The sequence below is a fragment of the Meleagris gallopavo genome, chromosome 3, assembly GCF_000146605.3.
Source record: "Meleagris gallopavo isolate NT-WF06-2002-E0010 breed Aviagen turkey brand Nicholas breeding stock chromosome 3, Turkey_5.1, whole genome shotgun sequence".
Lineage (NCBI taxonomy): Eukaryota > Metazoa > Chordata > Aves > Galliformes > Phasianidae > Meleagris > Meleagris gallopavo.
Window position 1 is genome coordinate 47445169 of NC_015013.2, and position 9811 is coordinate 47454979.

Here is a 9811-nt window from a genome sequence, read left to right on the forward strand (position 1 = left end):
TTGGGCTTTGAAAGCACAAGCCATATTCCGTTTGTTTGTATCTACATCTATGTTGGGATAAACAGCTCTCAGCAGAAGAAAATGCAGTTTGTTTCAGCATTTCAGCCAAAGGACAGCAACTGCAACAACGAGGCACTCCTTTCCCTACCTTCAAAGCCAACACAAGATCAGTCCTGAGGTTGAAACATCTTCCAGCTATGCTAACTTGGCAGGTCAGAGCTGCTGTTGGGCCACTTGTTGTGCAATGTTGCGGACATTTTACAGCTAGAGCATTTTTTTGTCTCATTGATTACGGAATAGAAATAATTTGGGCACAGTGTGGTGATGTTGCAAAGCCCTTGTTGAGAAATGAGGCTCTCCATGGTGTAACTGCCATGTGTGGTCAGTGGGCAGAGCTGGCACTGGGAAACCTTTAGTCTCAGGCCATCTGAATAGCTCAGCGGTGCTTTCTGGAACATCTCCAGTTCCCGAGTGGTCAAAAAATGTGTCACATAAATATTTAATGGTATTTTAACTCACATATCCATGAGTGTGCATTGTTTCTAGGAAAAAAACACAAACAAAGATTTGAAGTAAAAAAGCTTTGGTGGTATGGAGATACTGCGAATGCAGTGAATATTCTGCAGATACAGCTTATAGCAGCTCTGCATGCTGGTGTTGACAAAACCAGAAGGAGATGTGTCCAGCATCCCCAAGATTTCCATGAGCTGATCAGGTCATGAGGAACCCTTGTCAGCAAAACTCTGTTCTTTGGCTTTAGAAATAGTGCCTGCAGTATATAAACTATTCGAAAGAGCAATTTTTCAAGGCTAAGCCAAGTATACATTTATTGCATGATTGAATAATAGTAAAGATAACTTAGGAAAGAACAATGTGTTTTATTTAGACAGTGCCACTTGATTAATGCAGGCATGGTTTTCTGATCCTCACAGGGGTCCAAAGCACGTGGTGAGTATTTTTTCACTTTTCACTATCTCAGCGTAGTTAATATAGCAGTGAAAGTCAGTGTAGTCCCTGATATGCAGACAACTGAGAGGCAAGGCACTTCTCAGCATTTAATTCTGCTGTTACATCTTTAGCAGAGCTGCACCAAGTAATCCTGCCATTTGAGTTCAGTTTTTTTCTGCCAGCGATACTTGACTTCTCTTGTAAAATACTTAAATTATGGAATCATAGAATCAACAAGGTTGGAAAAGACCTCAAAGATCATCCAGTCCAACCATTCATCTATCACCAATATTTCCCATTGAACAATGTCCCTTAGTACAACATCTAAACATTTCCTGTACACCTCCATGGATGGTGACTGCACCACCTCCCTGGGCAGCCTGTGCCACTGCCCTACCACTCTTTCAAAGGAGAAACATCCAACTGGAATACTTTAAAATCTGGGTTTGAAAAGTGCAACAGAAAGGCTAATCATTTGATTTGTACCTTTTACTGGAAAATCTCTCCTGCTAGAAGGGTAAAAAAGTAGTGTCTTCATCCTTGCTTCTTTTAGCTTTTCAAGTATTTCTAAATTTTCATTTGGGGGGTGTGGTTCTAAAAACCAACTTAAATATTATGCCACAATTATGTTTGTGAATGATCCCCAGCCAACTCTTCTCCTAAAATGTGGGCAATGGCTATTTGGCATGGTACAATGCAAAAGGCACGGGGCCAGTGGTCAGATGAGAAACACATTGAGAAAAAAAACTGAATACATTTTAAATACCTACAATCTTGGAACACAGCAGATTTAGCTTCAGGATTTGTAGTATCAGACCAACAGCTTGCAGACACGTCCTCTAAAATGTTTTGGTGAGAAGTGGTGGTTGGACTAGATAATCTTAGAGGTCTTTTCCAATCTTAATGACTCTGTGATTTTAGCTGAAATATGCTTGAAGCGATGTTAACTCTGTGCAGGTGGGCTTGTGGCTTGTTCTGATACTGTCAGTGCTCGAGCTTTAATGGATCTCCCCATGAAGCATCCACGGTCTTTGCCATAGGCCGGGCCTCATCACCAGAGTCCTTCGGTGGGATATTCAAGTAAGAGCCCCTTCGGTCTCCGTGCAGCCACTCCTTGCTGCCCCTTACTTTGCCTCCGAGTCCCACCGCGCAGCATGTTTTACTTTCATCTTCTATCGCCGTATCAACCCCGTGCTTTCTTTGAGAGCGGACCGGCTATGCGCCAAGCACGAAGCCCCGATCAGGCGGCGGAGCGGCGTGGGCGCGGCGTGGGCAGGCACCGCTGGGCGGCAGTGCGGGGCCGGGCCGGGAGTGGAGCAGCGCTCACCCGAGCTGAGCGCATCGGAGCGCTGCGTGCCTTTCTTTAGGAGACACCGACTTTGTTAGGAAGCCGTGAGCATCTGTTTGAAAGCCATTACATTTTCGAGATGAAAATCATCATAATGTGTTTAGGTGATTTCCTTCTACGGTAAGGTTACGTGATTGGTGGATGAAAAGAAGGCAAAAAGACCGCTAAGAACATTTAGTCCAACCATTAGCCCACCCCACTGACCACCCACTGACCACCATGCCCACTGACCACGTCCCTCAGTGCCACATCCACATAACTCTTTAACTCCTCCAGGAATGGTGACTCCCTCACCTCCCTGGGCAGCCTGTGCCACAGCCTCACCGCTCTGATAAGAAATTTCTCCTAATATCCAACCTGAACCTCCCCTAGAGCAACTTACTGCCATTCCCTCTCGTTCTATCACTGTTACCTGGCAGAAAAGGCTGGTCTCCACCTCACCACGATCTCCTTTCAGGAGTTGTTGCTGGTGATCTGGAGGCAAGAATGGAGTGCATCCTCCACTCCATCAAGTTTGGTGACACATGAAGCTGGGAAGTGCTGTTGACTTCCTGGAGGGTTGAGAGGCCTTTCAGAGGCATCAAGATACATTGAAGCATTGGACAATCGTCAGTGGCACAAAGTTCAGCAAAGGAAAATGCCACGTGCTGAGCCTGGGATGGAGCAGCGCTGGATTGGGGACAGACTGAGGAGCAGCTCAGCAGGAGGGGACCTGGGGCTGCTGGTGCCAGCAGCTCAGTGTGAGCAGCAGTGTGCCCGGCAGCCAAGAGCGCAAAATGCATTGTGGGGTGCATTAAGCGCAGCACAGGCAGCTGGGTCAAAAGAGGTGATTCTCCTGCTATACTTGCTGTGGACTCACTTGGAATATTATGTGCAGTTTAAAAAGGATGACAAAGTCATTGAAAGCATCCAGAAAAGGGCAACAAAGCAGGGCTGGGAGGCATCTCCTGTGAGAGAAGGCCAAAGATATCAGGCTGTCCAGTCTGGAAAAGAGGCTGAGAGGCAAACTTGCTGCTCTCTACAGCTCCTAGAGGAGGGGAAGCAGAGGGAGGTGCTGGGCTCTGCTCCTGGAAACCAATGGCAGGAGGGGAAAGGCAGAGAACTCCAGGGGAGGCTACTGGGGAACTGGGGCAGTGGGGAACATTTCTTTATCCTGAGGGGGTTCAAAACCTGGAACAAGCTTTCTAAAGAGGTGGTTGGTGCCCCATGCCTGTCAGTGTTCAAGGCATTTTGTCAGTGCCCTCACTGTGCTTTAGCTTTTTGAACTGCTCAGGTGGTTCGATGTGATGATCTTCGAAGACTACACTACACTACACTACACTACACTACACTACACTACTCTATTCCATTCCATTCCATTCCATTCCATTCCATTCCATTCCATTCCAAAGCCATTATATGTTTTTTTAAAAATCATGCACTTATGTGAACTGGAAATCTTTTGTGGGATTAGGACATCCTCAGTGCTGCTTGCTTATGAGTTCATCCAATCACTCTCACTTTAGCATCTCCCATATGGAGCTGGCCAAGAAGGGCAGCCAGTGGCAATCCAACCTCCTGACTGCCAAAGATCTCACTGCTAGCATTGGCTGACAATGTCCCACTTCAAGGGCTGTGGATGAAGAGAGGTGGGAAAAGATGAATGGCAGCCCTGCTGTACTGAATGTAGTGCTGGCACTTAGTGCCAACTACAATGACTCATGCTTGGTCGAAACAAACAGAGATCCAGTTTTGTTGTTTAAAAATCTCTTCAACTGGAATCTCTCTCAGGTGAGCTACGGAGGCAGTGAGGCCTCAGGAAGACTTGCTTCATACACACATGTATGGGCTGAGCAATAGCAGTGTGCTGCATGCATCTTAATCCACTGAGATGGTTGAAAAAAGCAAGCTATGTCTGGCCATGTGGCTGGTGAGAAAGCAGATGCCTCAAAAGGCTCTAAACAACAGGTGCTGCTATCAGGCATCCTAAAATTGGAAAACTTGTACCATTAGTGTATCCTTGAAGTTTCAAAGAGCTTTCTGAAGAACACCGTGAGCCACTAGATGTGGCCTTCAGAAGAACTGGAAGTCCAAGGGATCTCCAGGGGCTGGGAAAGAAGGGCACCCTGGAACAGTGTTTTGAAAGGTGTGCAGCAGAGCCCAGGCCATTTCAGACTATGGACTATTCACCATCATGCTGGCTATGAACCTAATGGATGTTCATAGTCTAACAAGAATGCTGGCCAAAAAATGCCTGTGTTATTAAATCACAAAATAAAAAGAAGTAGAGGCGATTTATGCCAACTGGCGTGGATTTACAGAAAGTAGATTATGCTGAGCTAACGTGTTATGAGGAGTAAGAGCTTACTTCATAAAAACAGTTCTATTCATAAAGTAAACGCCTATAAAGCATGAGGTTTTTGTTATGCACAATTATTTGACCAAGAAGTTGTAGCAAATTAATTGACTGCCTGGTTCAGAAACTGGCTAACCCAATTTTTAATCTGAATGTGAAACAATGAGCCATTGAACAGAGGGGTGTTAACTAGGGAGCACCATGGGAGTTGTTTCCTGGCCATTGCACATTTTAATTTGTGATACAGAAGAAAACAAAGCCATCATATTGCCACAGACATGAATACTAGAGGAACTGAAATGAAAATAGGTCACTGATGTAATCAGCACTAAACAGAAAGCAAGCATGTGATGTATTAGTTTATTACAGGTAAACATGAAGCTCTGTATCTACAAACAGAGAATGAATGCCACTGCAGTAAGATGGAAACTAGACTCTGAAGCTCTGGAAATGACTCAGAAAAGAAGGACATAGGAGCTGAACAGAAACTCCCACTGCAAGAGGGACCTAAAGGATGATGAAATCTTCAGATATGCAGGCAGAGGAGACAGGAGCTGAGCTAACAGGGAATTTCAGGATTTGGTACATACCTCACCATGATGCTGAAATGCCAGCTCTAGTTCTCCTGGGCTCAGGATGTTGTTGAATGACCAGGGGAAAAGTTGGTTTCATCCTGCTGCACAAAACCCAGACAGAGCACATGAGAAGGTACTTCTGATGCTCCAAGGGACTTCACTTATGGGCAAGAAAGTGGTGTAAATTAGGGACCAGCATGATAAAATTTGAGAAAGCAGAGGGTTTTTATTTTATCTGAAAGATTGTTTTCTGAGAAGTATCAGAGTATTTTTTTCCTGGAACCATACAATGTACCTGAATTTTGTTCATAGATGGAACTAAGTACACGTGAAGTCAGGGTCTGCAAGTCTTTTCCGTGGGATGGAAATCATGTCCTTTACAATAGTCATCCTAAATATGTAAACCTTTATATATTTCTGAGGTCCAGAATTAATGTTTGATGATGTCTTTTATTGGAATTCTGAAAATAGCACAGTAAAAGACATTACAAAATTTGCCCCCCAAGATAATTTATTTAGTCTCTCTGGTACTCCCAGGAAAGGAGATCCAGGGAGAAAGGGGTGAGCACGTAACTGAGTTGTGCAACCAGCACTCAGTGCCTGTTACATTGCCTTCCATTCATTCAGACTTCTTGCTTTGCTGCAGTGGCTCCCTACAAGCATCTTGGAAAGAAAATCTGTTAAGAATAAGCATTTGTACTTTTTCCAAGGGTTTCTTCAACCTCAAGCACCCCTCCCTCCACCCTCACATTTTGTTGTTGGACTGCTTTCCCACAGAGCAGGTAAAGCCTGTGCTTCTGTGTGTCTGTGTGTTTACATCTATGCAAGCCATCCACATCTTCACACTTCACTGTCATGTTGTTAGTTTTTTCATGTTAGCTACAACAGCAGAGGAAGCTGTTGTAGCTGGGAAGCTGAATGCGCCTAAAACTGTCCCATTTTCTTTACTGAGGCAGTACACAGTTGCTTACTGAAAGAAGAAAGGGAGAGCACCTGCTCGAGCCCCTCTGCTCAGACCAGGGCCAAGCTCTAAATGTGCCCCAGGATGGGGAATCATTGGTCTCTCTGGGCAGCCAGAGGCATTGAAGTCTTTCTTCTCTGGCTTCCTGGTGGAATTTCCCTTCTTGTTCCCCAACAGGTGAGCGCTTGCAGTAGGAAGGGGAGTGCTCAATCATGATGTGATGAAGGACAAGCTTCTTTGCGGGGAGGTGGCCTGAACATTCTTGAGCTTGCTTTTGGTCCAACTTGTTGCTCAGCAACCCCACTCCAGTGAAACCAGATAAGGTGTGAGTGGAAACACTGCTCCCAGTCAGCCGGCAGTGAAAGAACAGGTAGTAGACCAAAGCATTTATGAAACCAGAGAAGACTGTTTCAACCAGTAACAAGTGCTGTGTTTACCCGTCTCCATTTCTTGTCCATCCACACATGGCAAAAACAATTCCATTAATTTCTGGTTCCCTCCCTGGTAGTATCTCTTGAAGGATTTTATAAGCCACTTCTAGCATCCACTTTCAGCTCTCATTGTCAATAGGATTTCCTTCCTGAAACCTTCCACTCACAGTGTGCTTTTCTCCTCACCTCTCCTCACTCATTTATTTGGAAATCAATACCTTAAAGTCTTGTGATTTTCAAGTTTCCTTCCGCATAACATTGAAGTCCCTGGTGCTGACAATCAGAGCAGATGTAGAGAGGACCCAGACACCAGGAGCAGAGATATCTGGCAACACTAAAAGCAAAGGAAGAAGGAAATACAGACGATTGGGATTACCAATCTGAAAGCAGCCCTTCTGTAAAAGCAGAAATCTTCTTTATGTGGTTTAATATTTTATTTCAAGTTTAGAGATTGATAAATGGCACAAGTAGACATAGTAAGAGACATAGCTGGCATTTTGTTACTTTAGATGAACAAAAACTCTTGTAAGCAAACTAGAAAACCTAAAGGAATTTGTTTTGCATAACCTGAACCTACCCTTTCTCTGGAGCTGCTGGATTAATCGGCTACTCTACACACACACATAATAATTAAATTAATGGAGATTAACTGGTAATGTAATTCTTAATTAGAGTTTTATGTTGGAAATAATCAACAGCATTAATGACTACAGTTTTTGTAGCCATAGGGATTTTGTCCTTACAACTGCTTTTAGCAGTTTCTACTTTCTACTGAGCAGTGCAAATAGCCAGATTTCCTTCCCTCCAGATGGCAATAGCAATCTGCTCTCTGTCTAATCAGCAGGAGGTACCAAGAAACCTGTAAAAGAAACCCTACAGCCCAATATGTAAATAAGAAAGGATCTGAAACTTCAAGTTGTAGTCATGAGGATCCCACACTGCCAGAGCCAGGACTGAGGGTTATTGTAGCTGCTGCAGGTACTCAGATAAACAGATAGAGCAAGTTAGCACAGCAGCCTTCCCTGCTGACAAACCTGAATCTGAATCCCATCTTGGATTGCTGGCAAATTGCACGTGGGGACCCTCCACTGGATGTGCTACACTGATGCCCACAGAAGACAGATGGGAATTAAAAATCTGTACAGTGCATGGCTAGCAAATTTACCTCACTGACTGCATGTTTGGTAGCACCATATATACTGAAATACAGTGAAAGATGGTGAATGATTACAGAATACAGAACATACAGAACAAGAAATTTCCTTGATCTCTAAGTAAAATGTAACTCAGAATTTAAACCAAAAATTTTCTTGTGCATTAAACAAAATTCACATCTCAGGAGAATTATTCATAGGAGAAGAACATGGATAGTAGGAAGATAAAAGTATATGTAATCAACATGAAATCAATACATGATAACTCATATACAGATTTATTTCTGGAAGTAGGACTGTAGTCAATAGATACTGCAGCATTTAACATTATGGCTTTTTCTCATTGAAAAATGAGAGCCAGCTGGGAGACAAGCAGCTAAAACCCTCTGTGCCTGCACACCTGCACAGTGCAGGTTAAGGCAGCTCAATGTGAGGACTCCAGGAGCTCCCCACAGAGGCGTGGTGGCTGCTAGACATGTTTCTGGAGCTCTGGAGGAAGCTATGGCTATGGGAAAGGCATGTCATGCCCTGCGGCACATGCCTACCTGGCTTTCTGTGCTTGGAGACAACCCAGCCAAGGTGTGTCTGCATTCACACACATGTAAAACCTCTTAAAGTCAGGGAATTTGTAAATACGGGAGTAAGCAGGCTCAGAGATCTGCCTCCGGAAGACTGTGAGAGAGGTCTGCTCCCAAGAGCACCTATGCCTGTTATGATGTTGTGAACGCTGCACTACCTCCGCTCAGCAACTCAGCTTTTCATTAGGATAAAGCCTACTGTGAGGTGCAAGGACCCAGTAGGAAAACTGGGAGGGGAGAGACTGTTAGTTCTGGCAGCTACACAGGCCTGGGGAGTTTGCCGTAAGCTGCTTTAAGCAGGAATTTTGTCTGTGTAAAGACAGCAGTGACAAAACCAAGCATGGTCAGGCTTGTCCAGGCTTCACCGCCTCATCTTAAAAATATTTTCCATCTCAGAAAACCCAAAAAGCTCAAGCGCACCTCTGACCTTCTGGCAACAAAACAAAATGAAGTCACAAACCAAGAGGAAAATGTGATGTCCTGGATAGATAAACTTCCACAGATTATAGGCTGCACAAAAAAAAAAAAAAAAGTCAATCCATTTTTAAAATGCTAACAATGCTTTGCAGTATGAACGTTAACACCAGGAATACTGTAATTTGGGATTTTAGGTTTTTGCCTGTAAAATGCCCAGTTTTCATGTCTTGGCTCCACATTCAGGGCCATTTTCTACACTTAGTGTTACGCTCTTAATAGTTCATGCTCCTACAAAGAGCAAATAACTAATTACAGGCAGCAAAAATAAAACAGCAAGTAAGCTCACTGCTATTCTGCATGTAGCTGCAGAGCAAATATCCCAACAAGCATAAACCAGCACCAATGCATTTACTTTGATGAGATTCACTGCTTTTACCAATAAAAACTGTTGCAAATGCTGCAAGCAACAAAGCAAGCTTTTGTGAGGTCAGAATTTAACAGCTAATATGAAAGTCCTTTTCTCACCTCTGATGAGAGAGCCAGGGGACAGATCTTCAGAGAAAGCCTGAGAGTGCTTCTATTGTGCGCATCAGAGAACGACAGTGGGAATGTTTTATATACCTGCACCACGCCATCAGTGGTATTACAGGGAGAGGGGCTGCACTCACCTAATAGTGGCGCTGTGGAGGTGTGCAGGCTCAGTGTGGATTTCAAGCTCCTTAAAAGTCAAAGAGGAGAACCGGGGGAGAGGGGCTGCATTCCAAAGGTGTTCAATTCAGAACGGGATGAAACCAGAGTTGACAAGTTACTTTCATTGTGTAAGTAAAGACAGATGAGAGCTAAACTCTCAAGTGGCTTCAAGTTAGACATGACTACCTCTTACCTAAGTAAGCCTTATTTAAAAGGATTATTTCACTCTAGATTGTAAAATAGAGTTTGATTAGATTATGTGTTTAGCAGTTGAGGAGTACCGGTGTCCTACCTGTGTTTTCAAAGACATGTGAAAATTACTTAAATTTCAATCAGCCACATTCTAGAATATCTTTTTTACTACACAGCTTAAT